Below are 15342 nucleotides of genomic sequence, written 5' to 3'. Positions count from 1 at the left end.
CAGTTCTTAGCAACATCGCCCTGCCAGATATTCGTCGGGATGCAGCATCATCAGTTCATTTCCCACGTCTACGCTCGACCGGACCTGCCAATATACGCGGATATCTTCGCCCACCCTGTTCAACGCTTGACGTCTCGTCACCCAATCTGGTCCCCTATGCCTACACTGAACTTCTCTGTTCCAGTCTCTTGGAAACAGAGCTGGCACTCAGCTGAGGTAAAGAACAAACACCTCATCACAGACCCCTGCAAGCGTCAACCCGGCTTTGACCTAGCACGTTATGATTGGGCCCTCCTCAATCGCTATCGAACAGGCCGTGGCCGGTGCGCCGCTATGTTCCATCGCTGGGGAGCCAGAGATGACCCGAACTGCCCCTGCGGCTACAGACAGACTATGACCCACATAGTCAACGACTGCCACCTCTACAGATTCAAAGGAGGTCTCGAAACTTTACATCAGGCTCAACCTGATGCTGTTGACTGGCTACGGAAGAAGGGCAAACGCTAGAAGAAGAAGAATGTATTTCACCAAAGTGAAGAACACCGGAAAAGGAGGAGAAGAGTGGGGAGTGGAGAGTGACATTGGGGTCCTGATGCAGGATGGTGAAAAAGGACTAAAATTGGGTGTGAGCATTTTACAGACACCTATCACAGGGAGATGAGAAAATTGTACCCATGTGTCAACAACTGTACTGAAATCCATTAACCTCCTAATCAAGAAAAAGAAGGTCTCTATTTGGCACATTAGCAGAGCACTAAGGATCCCCAATCCTGGGCTGAGTAAGAGCTCTAAAAGCAGAATTCCTCAGCTCTCACACTTTCTCAGAAGCAGTTCATACACTTAGCAGATTACTGAGCTTTCACTGTCATTTTAATCATGCTTTTATAGCCACTCCTATGCATCAAAACCAGCTTTTATGAGATTGAATCTCACAGTGCTCTGTGCACTAGGAAAATGCTCTCTCCATTAAATTTTAGTGACTTTATATTGGATTTCATTTTGGTCTGAGTCCTGAAAAAGAGCCTGCAGCTCATAGGATGGCGAGTGTTTGGGGGAGAAATATGTATACAGGCTTGCAATTGCATATGTGTTTTGTAGTTTTTATCCTATAATTTCCTTGTTGGGAAATAAAATGTTTTGAATCTATTTCTGTTTTACCACTGACTTCCACTCTAGAGGCTTGGCTTTTTTTTTTTTTTTTCCTTCTGGGACCTTAGAATATCACCTGCCCAGAAACCCAACCGAATGTTCTTGCTAAATAATTTATAACCAGAATTGAATGGACTAAACATGGGCAGCTCTTGATGCCAGGGATGATGTGATATGAAGACATTGGGGCACACAATGCCTCCTCCTTTCTCCTGGCAGAGTTCACAGACAGTGAGCACAAAATGCATTAAACCACTCATAAAAGCAACTCTACATGTATATAAATGGATAGTGTCTGCTCTGTTACTGGGAACATTTCCTCTCTTTTTTAGTCGGCTTAAAAAAATAAAAAGGTGGGCTGGCAAAATAACTCAAATAGTGCACTGCTTTAGCATGTGTGCTATCCAGGTTGGAGGCTGGTTCCCACTACACAGTCAGTGCAGTAGTCTTTCTCACTCTTTGTGTTTCTCTGTCCCTGCATCATCATCATCATAAGAAACTCTGATAAAAAAAAAAATCTTTGAACAGAATAAATTTGATCTCAAAACTGAAAATGCTTTGAATGAGAAACAAAATGGCCAGGTCAACCCATATAGCTTGTAGACAAAATGAAAACTGTTTACCAAAGTCTGTCCACTCCTTCCAGAACCTGCTAAAGACTCACCTTGGCTGCAGCACAGTCTTTCCTTTTATTTACTTATTTTCTATGTAGTACCAGGGAGTGAATCCAGAACCTCACACATATGTAATGCTACTGAGTGAGCCCCTTGATTTCCTACTCTTTTTCAATGTGTGTTTGAGAGAGAGAGAAAGAGAGAGAAGACAAAAAGAGAGGAGAAACACTACAGCATCGACCCCACCATCCCTGAAGCTATGCTGGTGTCACCCTGGTTTTCCTATGTGGTGCAGGGGCTCAACCTAACCATGGGCCTCAAGAATAACAAGATGAGCACTCTACCCTAGCTCCACAAGCCTTTACTCAGAATATTTTCAGACCAGATTTGGAACTTCTTAGTCCCCTGACAGTTTACTAGTAGAGATTTTTTTGTTTGTTTTTTAATCAAGCAATTAATGGATTGCAGCAGAGTTGTTGACACAATCTGTTAGCCACAAGTTCTTTCATTTTATTTATTTATTTATTTATTTATTGCCTCTAGGATTATCTCTAGGGCTCCGTGCCTGCACTACAAATCCACTTCTCCTGGTGGTCATATTTTTCCCATTGTTGTTGTTGCTGTAATTATTGTTGTTGTTGTTGCTGCTGCTGTTGTTGCTGGATAGGACAGAGAGAAATTGAGAGAGATGGGGATGACAGAGGGGGAGAGAAAGATAGAAACCTGTAGACCTGCTTCACCACTTGCGAAGTGACGCCCCTGCAGGTGGAGAGCCAGGGGCTTGAGCTGGGATCCTTGCACTTCACACTATTTGCACTCAACCCAGTGTGCTACTGCCTGTCCCCCAACCACAAGTTCTATTAAAAGCTTACTTTGAAGATGAAAAAGTGATACACTGTAGGGCAACTGCTTTGCCTGGTGCAGCCCATGAGTACATGGGAGGTGATAATATAACCCAGAAAGATCCAAAGCTCTGATAGCTCTCCATCTTTATCTAAAATAAAAAATGTCAGCCCAAGAGAGGTAAAAATCATACATGAAAAAGGACCAACTCTGCAAAAAATATCAGAGAGATAGATACCAGAGCATTGTTCTGAATATGCAATGCTGGGGATTGAACTCAGTCCCTCAAGCTTATAAAGCATATACTCTGCACACTAAGTCTCCTTCTCAACCATCAAATTGTCATTTATTTTAATATGTAGTTGTTATTTACAAGAAGGAAGGAGGAAGAGTGAATGAGAGCATCATTCTAGCATGCTTGAAGGTTCAGTGCTTTATCCACTGCACCACCTCCCAGGCTACCCATCATGTTGTCTTATAAGTAAGTGAACTACAGTATGTGAATTTGCATTGCTTACTTGCTCTTTCAACCACCAAACAGACATTGGCCACCACTCCAAGGCAAGCCTTGTGTTAATTATTCATCATAAAACATGAAAAAATATTTTTCTAAGTGTCAGCACCACCATCATGACTCATTAAAGTACTTTGCATACATTCATACAAGACCAAAATACACTTCTTTAAGCCAAAGAGTATATTATACGTTGGCCACACCCTTTAGCAAGTTATCTTTTCTCTAACGAGCTGCTCAGGCCCCAGAGAGAGTCAAGAGTGGAAAAAAAGTATTTGTGGGATGTTGAGGGTCAACCAAATAAAAAAAAAATATGACAATTTGGAGTGAGTGTTTGATATTTCAATTGATTTATTCAATTTTTGTGAAGCAACCATGCCACATCCCTGTCACACATAACACACACACACACACACACACACACACCAGGAAACTGACTGTTGTGAATAGACCATGGAAGTATGTGGTTCCAGCAAAGCTTAATGTTTGTCCATGACTGGCAGGCATTTGTTTGTCTAAAGCTTTTGAGTTCTTCTGAGAACCTAAAGAGTCTGAGTTCTCTTACTCATGAAGGCGGAGTGAGTTTTCAGTCACTCCACATAAAAGTCTAAATATTATACCCAGGGCTTGGCTTGGCTTGTATGCAGAGTGACCTGCTAACTAATCATGGGAGAGGTTCCCCCACTTAATAGCTATCTCCCGTCACACCCTACCACCTTCTATTGCCACCATCCCATTCCACCATTGTCTTTCTCAGATATCCTTGCCTGCCACCAACTAGTCATTTGATAGTGAAAGTTCTAATGAACTATGCATTTACCAACATGAGTAATGGTTGGCTCAACAGAAGCTTTTATTAGTGACTAAACTTGTTCTTCACATTAGCTTAACCATCTCAGTAAAACCCAGATAGACTCACTTAGCAATTTTTTTGTGAAAGAGAAGAAAAACCGAAACAATACAAAAAAATCCTAGATGGGTGATTAATCATATGACTCTTAAGTGCCAGACTGTGTCCTTACTCACTAAAATGTGACCTTCAAGTCCCCTCCTTCCTTCCTTCCTTCCTTCCTTCCTTCCTTCCTTCCTTCCTTCCCTCCCTCCCTTCCTTCTTTCCTTCCTTCCTTCCTTCCTCCCTCCTTCCTTCTTTCCTTCCTTCCTTCCTTCCTTTCTTCTTTCCCTTTATTTATTGCCACCAGGATTATGGGGACTAGGTGCCTACATGATAAATCCACCACTCCCAGTGTCCATTTTCTTTGTCTTTCTTTTTATTTGATAAGACAGAGAGAAACTGAGAGGGCAGGGGAGAGATAAAGAGGAAGAAAGAGAGACACCTATAACACTGCTTCATCACGCATGAAGCTTCCCCCCCTGCAGGTGTGGACTAAGGGCTTGAGTCTGGGTCCTTGAACACGGTAATATGTGCACTCAACCAGGTGCACCTCCATCCGGCCTGTTTTGGTTTCTTTATCTAAAACATGATAGCACAACAGGAAAGATAATAAGAATACCCACCTTATATGTAAGATTCCAGTTATAAAGATTAAATGGGAACAATTTTAGGTTAGTACACAAACATCTGGCATAAAAAACAACTGTTAATAAATATGGTGTTTGAGAAGGCCTTAGGCAGCCAAATGGCAGTGAGTGTACCATGAACCCTGATATTATGGAGGGGAAGAGTGAATATCCCTGCATGAATAAAGACAGAACATCACTTTGCTAGCACCTTGTTTCTTCCCCTAAGAGTGGTATTCACAAACTTTTCTTACCATTCCCTCAAATACCTTGCAGGATTCTACCCACAATCAACAAAGGGATTGCCTGCTCCTGTTTCTGCAGAGGGTATAATTTCACTCTGAAACCAGGAGAGCCTGTCTGCATTTTTCTACCTCACAGGTCAGGTGTTGTCAAGCTTTTCATTCACTCCACAGAGGTGTAGCAGCTAGGAACACACTCACATTTTGTCACTGCATGGGTGACAAGTAATTAGATTGTGGAACCTTCAGGCGAGAAAAAAATGCAGAGAGAAGGAGAGAAACAAGGTCAAAAGTTGAGACTTAGAAGCAGAGAAAAGCTATCTTTTTTAAGTCTAGACAGCATATTAACAGCAAGGGCTTAATGTGTTGTGCTGTGTTTATAGGCGCTTTTTTGCTGACAGCATGGAACCTGAACCCCTTTTTCTCCCTATCTGGCAAGTTTCCTTTTGCTATATTGTTAAAGGCCACCTCTTCCCATGGCGCCTTTGAAGACCTGGAAGTCATAGATGGAGTCTGCAGGGCAGGCAGGATGAGAAAAAGAGAACCATCATGAGGATTTGTATTTTAGGAACCAAAGGTGAATCCATCACATCAGATGAATAGTAGTGCTCATTTGTATTTTAGTCCTCAAGAATTTTTTTTTCTAGAATCATAGTGGTAGTTCAGAGAATAAGGTCATCAAACATTTTCTAGATGTATTTTGTTTTCTAGAGAAAGCAATTTGAGAACGATTTTTTTCTTTCATTTTTAATTAAAAAATTATAAAATGTCTTTGGCTAAAACCTTAGGTAGTACCAGGGAGGGTAAGTTCACGCCACCTTTCTGAAGAGCTGTTTGGTGGTATGTAATAAAAAGCTGTTAAATGAGGCATATACATAATCCAGAAATTCCGCTGTGAGAAACTTATGAGGACAGCAGTGTACTTATCTACTTAATGAAGACACTATTCCTCACAGAATCAGTTCTAATAGTCCCCCAAGTGGAAATTATGTAAACACTCTGAACTAGGGAGTGGATTAAGTAGGATGTAATGGGAATACAAAGCAGCCACTAAAAGTTCCCCTTGGCAAGTGCTTGATAGCAGCAATGTATAAAGCAAGGTTTGAGGTCACACTTTAGAGGTTTTGAATTTCAGCTGTGATCTGAGGATGGTGGTACCAACCCCACAGACATGTCTTAAATTTAGGGAACTGAGATGAAGAGGCTAAAGCATTTGACATTGTTCTGGAAAATCCTAAAAATGAGAATGGAAATGAGATTACTGTGATGATGATGATGATGGTAGTAACATTGTTGTGTTATTTATGTGCTATTTGTTTAAATATTATATATATGCACATCATTAATATGTATGTATGCATATTTTATGTGTGTGGATATGACATATCATATAGAAAAAAGACATAGAAAAAAGACTGGAAGGATATTCATTCCTTATTTGCTGGAAATACTTTAATGTTTTGGGAAGCAATTTTGCAGGTGAATTTCATTTTCATTTTCTTATTTTCTATATATTTTTATTCTGAATATATATGACTTTTGTCTTGGGGGGGTGGAAATGCAAGCCGTTAGGAGATAAAGCCCACTGCTCTAACCAAGATGTAAAAACAAGACCAACAAAAGCCTAAATCTGTTTTTGATAAGTAACGAGAGTCCGCATAGAGTAAGGGGCGTTCTTAGCATCCTGCAAAAGAGGCTCTGTCACCTGGAGATAGACAAAGGAAGTATTGGCCTCTCAGGAGGAGTTCAGTGTCTGAGCAAATGCTGCCATTCTTAGTCAGTGAAGGTGCAGCCATGGAATCTGACTGCCATTGTTCACCTGAGGCACCTGAATGAGTGAGCAGATTTCTTGTCATTTGCTATTGGGCTCTGGTTACATAAGCCCCTAGTTGTTTGTGTAAATGTCTATTTTACCCTGCTCTGAATTGGAAGAAGTCTGTTTGATTAGAACAGTTTATATAACCGAAATCTGAGACCAAAGGAAGGATTTGGCCAGGACTCTTGATTGCATAGGAGGGTGGGGGAAAGTAAACTTCCAACGCGAGAGGCTTTTATTTTGAGGCACTGAGTCAGAACAAATTGTTCCCTGCTCTTCACCTGCCCACATTCAAACACAGCAGGATCTAGCCCATCGATATAAATGGGTTCTACTCCTTCTGGAGAGACACTAGAACATTTGTTTCTGCAAGGGTCAAACAAGGTCAACAGATCTACACAAAAGCCAGTGGAAAGGCCACATTGAATCACTGCCACAGGGCTGTTCCCCATCAACATTCCAACCCCTTTTCTATTTGTTAGATCTCAAAAATATTTTAGTAAAGGGTTTTCGGGGCAGGATCTTATTTTTGAAAGAAAAAAAAAGATGGGTGTGTTTGTTGTCTTTTTTCCCCCCTTCAAAAAATGATTTCTTACTTTTTTTTTCCTTCCTGAATTTTAATGGGCCCTGAAAGTAGGTTTCTGCCAAAATTTTTAACATTCAGAGGGGAAAAAAGGTACAAGATCTTCCCCTCACCAAAGTCAGGCTACAGTGCATTTTCCAGGCCTTTCTCACACACCCACTCAACTCAGACCAGTTCTATGAGTGTGGAAGTTCTATGAGTGTGGGCCGAAGATAGTGCTGTAAGCATATGCATCCGGTTTTGTCTCTCACCTCATCTGGACTCTCTACTGGAGACTGAATTCTCATCTTTTTGACTATGTTATTTCAGTCTTTGGTCTCAGTGTCACTTAATCAGGAAAATGCCAATTCCTCAGCAGGGAAAATACAGTCGTAACTCTCTTCATAGCTTTATGTTAAATCCTCTAGGATCCTCTGAACAAGTAGCAGGAGTCTCTTAACGCAATTTTTCCATCTGTTCAGGGAAAAACTAAGGAGTGTTCTTATTCCTCAAATTCTGTAAGGCCTGAAAAGCCATTTGGGAACAACTGAAGTTGTATCTCATGATCTACAACAGCTATGAGAAGGTATCAGATCATTCCAGTTGCATTCATCATAATAAATATTTACAGATCAAATGCATATCAATCAGTTTGGATAATAGAAATTTATATCCATAACTGTGTACCCTACAAAGAAAGGTGTATAAACGTTGGCCACCTGATACATTAGCTTTCAGTGGGACATTTTTCTATCTCTGTCTCCACCAAGAGGAACCTCTTCCAGCTGAAAACCCTACGCCTATTAAACCATGCCCAAATTTCACACCAAAGGGGCTGTAACTTGTTCAAGTAAGGTTGTTTATTTGTTTGTTTGTTTTTACAAAGGTATGGATCTCTCATATGACTAATCTTACTGAGGAGAGTTGCTCATTTCTTCTTATTCTTCTTTTGTAAGATACATCATCAATTAAATTTATTAACAACTTCTAGGATAAAGGATGGGAGAACTATTACATGGTTTGTGCACATTCACAGGGAGGTGGATCCTAAGTTCAGGGGAGGAAAGTACACTAGCATTGAGTTAACTGCAAAGGTTGCATTCGTTAACTGTAATTAAGTATACTTGAGTGCAGACTGTAGGGGGAATTACCTGGATGAGATGCCTCCACCATGTATCTGATTTGTGACCCTGGATAAGTAATAAATTCTCTGGCTCAATTTCTGCAACCATAACATGGTGCCAAGAGTACCCATTGCACGAGGTTATTGCAAGAGTGAAATGATTTTATGCGTATAGTGTTTAGAATAGCACTTGGTAACCACTCAACAAATATTAGCGTAATTGTCAGTCCAGCTGGGTCTGTATCTTTCTTGTTCCAAACAAATCAGATGGAATACAGAAATCTCCCCAGAAGATGTGTCAATACAAAATTTATATACAAATCCAAAGCATTCAAGGCTCTGTGAAGTGTGTACATATTTCTGATTCACTCAATAGAATTAAGAGCCACTTGGAGCAATGAGGTGTAGTGACTCAGAGTCTGCACAGACTTGGATTGTTACTCTGGTTCAGTGACTGATTATCGGTGTTACCACAGGCAAATTCTTGGATCTACTGGTGTCACATTTCTTCACAGTAAAATAGGAATAGTAACAGCACTTATACTACAGACTTAGTCCATGGGTAGAAACAGATCTCTGTGTTAAATGTGCTAGGTTCTTGGGGTAAAGAAATCACATCATTGCAGCTGGAAGTGATTGAGGGTAGGGCACTGCATCTGTTGACATGTGGTCTCAAGTTAAATCCAGGTACTGCATAAGTCAAAGTACTATTCTGGCCTCTCTCTCTCTCTCTCTCTTTTGTTCTCTTTATCTGCCTACCTTTTGTGAAACAAATAAACTCTTTTATTAAATGACCATTATTTGAGAATGGGATTTATTCCATTGTTCCTAATCTATTTCCCAGACACTTCCCCTTTACCAAAGAGTGAGGAATGACAATATTATACCAAAATTCTAAAAAAAAAAAAACTTGTACTGTGAATTGTTGGAAATATTAGCCATAGTAGCAAGAAAGAAAATAAACAATGATGTGAAACTTTACCAAATATTTAAGGAAGTGTCACTTTGTTAGAAAGGTCTAAATACACATTCTTAGAGTAAAGTGAAATAGAGGGAGATTCTAGAACTTGCTCTCGGGAGCTGGATTTTAATCTGTTTCCTATAATTCACTTGCTCTAGAGATCATGAATAATGCTATCCCTACACTGAGTTCTCCCTGAGTGACATCTGTTTTGAATACCAGGGTCCTGGTACATATTAAGAAGATCTTTCTAAATGATCACAGGATCTGGCTTTCAGCACATTTTACTTATCTGCAATATATTCTTCTTTTTTTTAATGACATAAGAGAACATGTGAAAAGCTAATAGTTTTTAATCTCTGGTATGTAGAGTTATAGATTATGTTTCCTCTTGTATCTTTTGGCACTGTCTGTGAGTCATTTTGTAATAAGCATGCATTTTGGAATAATTTTGCAATTAGACATTCATCTACCAGCAGGTTACCATGTTATGTGTTTAGGAAACAACTTCCATTATCTCCTAGTATCTAAAATATAGGAAAGAAAAAAAAAAGACATTGAGTTAGTGACTACACAAATAATTGTTCCAAATGATAATATATTTGACAGAGAAATGTAGGCTATGATCTTGTTTTTCAACTTTTTTGAAAAACAAGATCAGAAAAGAAAACACAAGTAGAACCTGAAATGGAATTGGCGTATTGCACCAAAGTAAAAGACTCTGGGATAGGCGGGTGGGGAGAATACAGGTCCATGAAGGATGATAAATGACATAGTGGGGATTGTATTATTAAATGGGAATCTGGGGAATGTTATGCATGTACAAACTATTGTATTTACTGTTGAATGTAAAAAAAAAAAAAGAAATGTAGGCTATGAAGTCAAAATGGACTTGAGCTAAGCTAAGGTTTGGATCCCTTCCTGAGGAAAAAAAATTAGTTAAAATATGTAGAGGGAGAGGAGGATGGGGTGGTTAGGAAAAGGGAAATATTCCAAGTGTAGAGACTAGCATGTGCAAAAATAAATCCAAAGAAGCTAAAAATAGACTAGAGTGACTATAGCTTAAGAGGAGGGGAGAGAGAGAGAGACCTGTTTCACCACTCATAAAGCTGTCCCCCTGCAGATAGGGTGTGAGGGCTTGAACCCAGGTCCTTGTGCATGGTAATATGTACCCTCAACCAGGTACACCACCATCTGGTCCTCTGCTTTTGATTTTAAGAGGAATAGAATTCTGGGCTTTCAAGAAGGTTGGTAACATATAACTATTCCCATTCTGGGGGGAAATGTTTTTAAAAGAAAGAAAATGGGGGTAGGGCAGTAGCGCAGTGGGTTAAGTGCACATGGCGCGAAGTGCAAGGACTGTCGTAAGGATCCCCGTTCAACCTCTGGCTCCCCACCTGCAGGGAATGGGGTAGCTTCACAAGCAGTGGAGCAGGTATGCAGGTGTCTTATCTTTTTCTCCCCCTCTCTGTCTTCCCCTCCTCTCTCCATTTCTCTCTGTCCTATCCAACAACAATGACATCAATAACAACAATAATAATAACCACAACAACAGTAAAAAAGAAAGAAGACAACAGCAAGAATCCTAATCACTTGTTATCTATAGTCTAGGAGTTTTGGGAGTCCAGAATTTAAGGTCAATTGAAGAGATTGATCTTATAATTTAAAACACCGAGTAAAAATAATAGGTGGTAGGGTAGTTCATGAAACCTCAGCTTACTTCGCACAGGGAGCCAGACAGATGGGCTCTGCACATGTCTGTCTGGGGCAGTGGAGCATGCAGGGAAAGCATGAGCATGTGTTGAAAGGATGAGCATCCAGAGACCCTACCCTCCCGTAGGCCCCTAGGACTTGCGGTATGATTCCACCACCTGAGCGCTCTGTTGTGAAACGTCATGGAAATACAAAACAATCCCATTCCCAGACCAGCTGTGGTCAAAATACAGCTGGACAAACTACAGCATCTAGAACTTAACAAACTGGGAAGTTTTCTTCCCTTCTTTTCTTTCTCTCCCTTTTCCTTTCTCAACCTCTTCCCCTTTCTCTCTCCATCTCTCTTTCTCTCTCTCTCTCTCTCTCCCCCCTTTCATCATTGCTCAGGAATGCAGAGCTAGGCCACTGTCATGCCAATTAACCATAGTTCAAGCTCAGGTGAGGATTCTCAAAGGCATCTATAAATGAACATCCTGATTTAGGTTAATGATAATACTGGCATGTCCATGCTGAGTTTGCATCTGCTTTTGAGTCTGTTTGTTTGTTTTTTTAATTTTTTAACCTGCTATTTTCTGTCATCTCAGGAAATAATCAGAATTTCTGTATCAGAAATAAATTCACTTATATAAATACATCATTACTTTCTGTATCAGAAATAGTCACTCTGCAACTGAATAACAGATGAACTCTTTCTAGCCAACTTGCCGGTCCAGCCGTTCCTCAGTCAGGTGACCTCTGCTTGGTAGAACAGCAGAAGTAATGACCCAAACCAGCCCCTGCTCTGTAGTAACTCAGAGGTTTAGTGGGCTCTGGTGCTGCCGGAGCAGGCATCTGGTCGTCACCCTGTTCCTGTAATAAGGAGTTATTAAATATTCACATCAGTAATTGAAACGTTTGTCAGCCCCTCAGCTGGTCTTCCAACCTGTTACCTATTATGCCTTGCACTTTATATACCCCCCCAAATCCAACAAGAAGAAACTTGTGAGTGCTCTATAAAACCTGCCCCTGACATCAGGGTGGGTCTCTGAGGCTTATGGTTATCCTAATAAAACTAAGGAATGTGTAACAGGCTGTAGCCAGCAGACCACCAACTACTTTATTGTTTAAGCACAAAAGCAAGATTCTGGTTAACCTACTGTACCTGAGCCACAGCAGGCAGCTCGTTCTTAACCCTTAAAGACTCCTGCTATCCACCCCATGTAAGACAGCATCTGTTTCTTGCTTTCATCCTTGTGATGGACCTACTAAGTTACGCACTTAGACTACAAACATCTAGTGATGGAGTGGTTATGAATTGCAGATTGGAGCTTACAAGTCACTTCAATAATATTTTTAAACATGAATTCAAACCAGATCTACAAAACCAGCTTTTCCTCAGACAGCATGAGCAGGCCAAAGGCCTGGTAGTTGGAGAGTCAGACAGTTCTGAGATATGGAGGAAGGAGGTCATCTATAATCCCAGAATCTCCTTCCTTCCATCTTTCCATCCATATTTTCTTACTTACTTCTCCTTTCTGGCTTCCTTTCTCTCTCTCTTATTTATTCTTTCCTCTTTCTTTTTCCCTCCCTCTCTTTTTCCCTCCTTTCTTTCTGAAGCAAGACTTTACACATGTACAATTTCATTAATGGGGTCTCTTTCTTTTTCATTCACATAGAGGGGGGAGAGAGAAGGGGAGATATCACTGTACAAGAGCTTCACTTGATATAATAGTGCATACCCCATATAGTGCCAGGACTCAGTTGTGGGCCACATACACGACAAGGCAAGCATCCCACCAAGCTAGCTATCTCTCAGGCCCAGAATCCTCTTTCTTTATTACTTTCTCTCTCTCCCTTATGCTTCCCCTCTCCTTCCCCCTCTCTTTTAAAAAATATTTTTATTTATTTATTATTAGATAGAGATAGAAAGAAATTGAGATGGGATGGGGAGATTGAGAGGGAAAGAAACAGAGAGACACCTGCAGCCCTGCTTCACCACTCATGAAGCTTTCCCCATGCAGGTGGGGAGCAGGGCCTTGAACTTGAGTCCTTGTACACTGTAATGTGTGCACTGAACCACTGTGCCACCGCCTGCCCCTGATGACTCCCCTCATGTCCAAGGGTTTACCATCCTTCCTGACCAAAGGACAAATGCAGGGGAAAATCCTTATCTACAAATAAGTGGCAGGAAACTTTCAAAAATAATTCACTGTGGAAACTCAGGGGAAGGAGGTATTTAGCAAGGGCAGGGCAGGAAAAGGGAATCAGTGAGGAATGAGAAGCACCCAGGAACTGTCCCCAGCAGAGAGCTGTTCTCAGCTCAAGGCTACCTACAGTGATCAGCCTTCTGAGAGCATAAACTAGGTCACAGAAGGGCACAGAACCCTTCCAGAGAGGCAAATAGAAAATAACCAACATGGAACTGAGCAATGGTGCTCCAGGTATAACATATACTTTACCATGTCCAAGGACCTGGGTTCAAGTCCCTGGCACCCACCTGCAGGGGGAAGTTTCAGAAGTGGTGGAGCAGTGCTTCAGGTTTCTCTCTTATCTCCCTCTCTATTTCTCTTTGTCCCTGTCACAAAAAGAAAGTATAGAGAAAGGGAAGTGCACATATACACACACACAGAAGTAGAGAGAGAGAGAGAGAGAAAGGGAGGAAAGATTGCCAGCAGCACAATGAATTCATCATGCAGGTATTAAACGTCAGTAATAAACCTTGTGGCAATAAAAAAAGAAAAAGGAGGGGGTCGGGCGGTGGCACAGTGGGTTAAGTGCATGTGGCGCAAAGCGCAGGGACCGGAGTAAGGATCCCGGTTCGAGCCCCCAGCTCCCCACCTGCAGGGGAGTTGCTTCACAGGCGGTGAAGCAGGTCTGCAGGTGTCTATCTTTCTCTCCCCCTCTCTGTCTTCCCCTCCTCTCTCCATTTCTCTCTGTCCTATCCAACAAAGAATTGCGTCAACAAGGGCAATAATAATAACCACAACGAAGCTACAACAAGGGCAACAAAAGGGGGAAAAAATGGCCTCCAGGAGCGGTGGATTCATGGTGCAGGCACCGAGTCCAGCAATAACCCTGGAGGAGGAAAAAAAAAAAAGAAAAAGGAAAAAGAAAGAAGGGGGCTGGGTGGTGGCATACCTGGTTGAGTGCATATGAAAAAAGAAAAGCTAACCAGCACAGGATGTGATATCAGGGAAACAAAGTGTGGCCCAGAGCAAAATGTTCCATAGACAGGCAAAGTCTTCACTTATCTGGGAGTTGCGCAGGTCTGGTCCCATGTTGTACGTGCCATTATGTTGTTTTCGACGGGCTGGCTTCACGGACGGGTAACAGACGACCAAGGACTCATGGTTGAGCTGTAGGCAGTATCTCTTTATTCATGCAGGACGCAGCGCAATCTAAGCCGAGCTAAGCTAAACTCAAAACTACAAACAATCTTGTCTTTATAAATATACTAGCCCAGTAGGGTGGGAACAGGATGCAACGCACAGAGGGTGGAGAGAAAAGAGACTGGTGAAAATCAGGGTATGACAAGGAGAGGGGGCGGAGCAGGCAAGAATTCTATCAGTGAACCACCAATGCCCTGGAGGGAGGGTGGTGCTTGTTAACAGCGGTTATGTAAATAAATGAAGTGGTTATGTAAATAGAATAGTGTTAAGCAGGGGGGATTTAAACCAAATGAAACAGAAGGGGTTTTTAAAAGCATACCGACAATTCCCCCTTTCTTTTTAACTAATGGCCATAGTATCAGGATTGTGGGGTGAACAGAAACCTATATCATACAGGTGTTTTCAAAAGAACTGGCATAAGACATGGAAAACAAAATAGGTGAGCAGCAATAACCAGTGTGATGCCAAGGGGAACGTTTCTTACCTCAAAGGGCAAGGCCTAGCAGGCAAAATGGCATTTCTTGCCTCTGGGAGCGCTTCATGCCTCTGGGGGCATCTCTTGCCTCAAAGGGCGTTTCCTGCCTCTGTGGGCAGCTCTTGCCTCTTGGGGCACTTCATGCCTCTGTGGGCATAACCTAATAAGGAAGGGGAGTTTTCTACCTCTGGGATCAGAGCCTGTAGGCGAGAGGACATGGTCTATAAAGTCCCAAGGCAACTGGCTGGAGTTAGTCTTTGAGAAACACAGCAGTGTGTACCAGTAAGTCCGATGGAAGTGTCAGTCCAAAGTAGATGACCACGGAAGAAAATGCCAGGAGATGAAACGCTGCATGTCTGTCTCGATGGGGAATGTCAGCCACCGGAATTCCACTTTTCTGTAGAGAGTGAGCTTTGGAGTCTGTGAATCTGTTTCTTCAGGTCG

The 15342-nt window shown here is 41.7% G+C and overlaps 1 long non-coding RNA gene across 1 annotated transcript in view; it reads right to left on the bottom strand.

The window, feature by feature from the left end:
• LOC132533432 (uncharacterized) overlaps positions 1–15342 on the bottom strand; it is a 941342-nt gene that overhangs the window by 303159 nt on the left and 622841 nt on the right. The window lies entirely within an intron of this gene.

The sequence above is a fragment of the Erinaceus europaeus genome, chromosome 16 (assembly GCF_950295315.1).
Source record: "Erinaceus europaeus chromosome 16, mEriEur2.1, whole genome shotgun sequence".
Classification (NCBI taxonomy): domain Eukaryota; kingdom Metazoa; phylum Chordata; class Mammalia; order Eulipotyphla; family Erinaceidae; genus Erinaceus; species Erinaceus europaeus.
The sequence above is the reverse complement of the archived record's forward strand: the minus strand, read 5'-3'. Positions and strand labels throughout refer to the sequence as shown.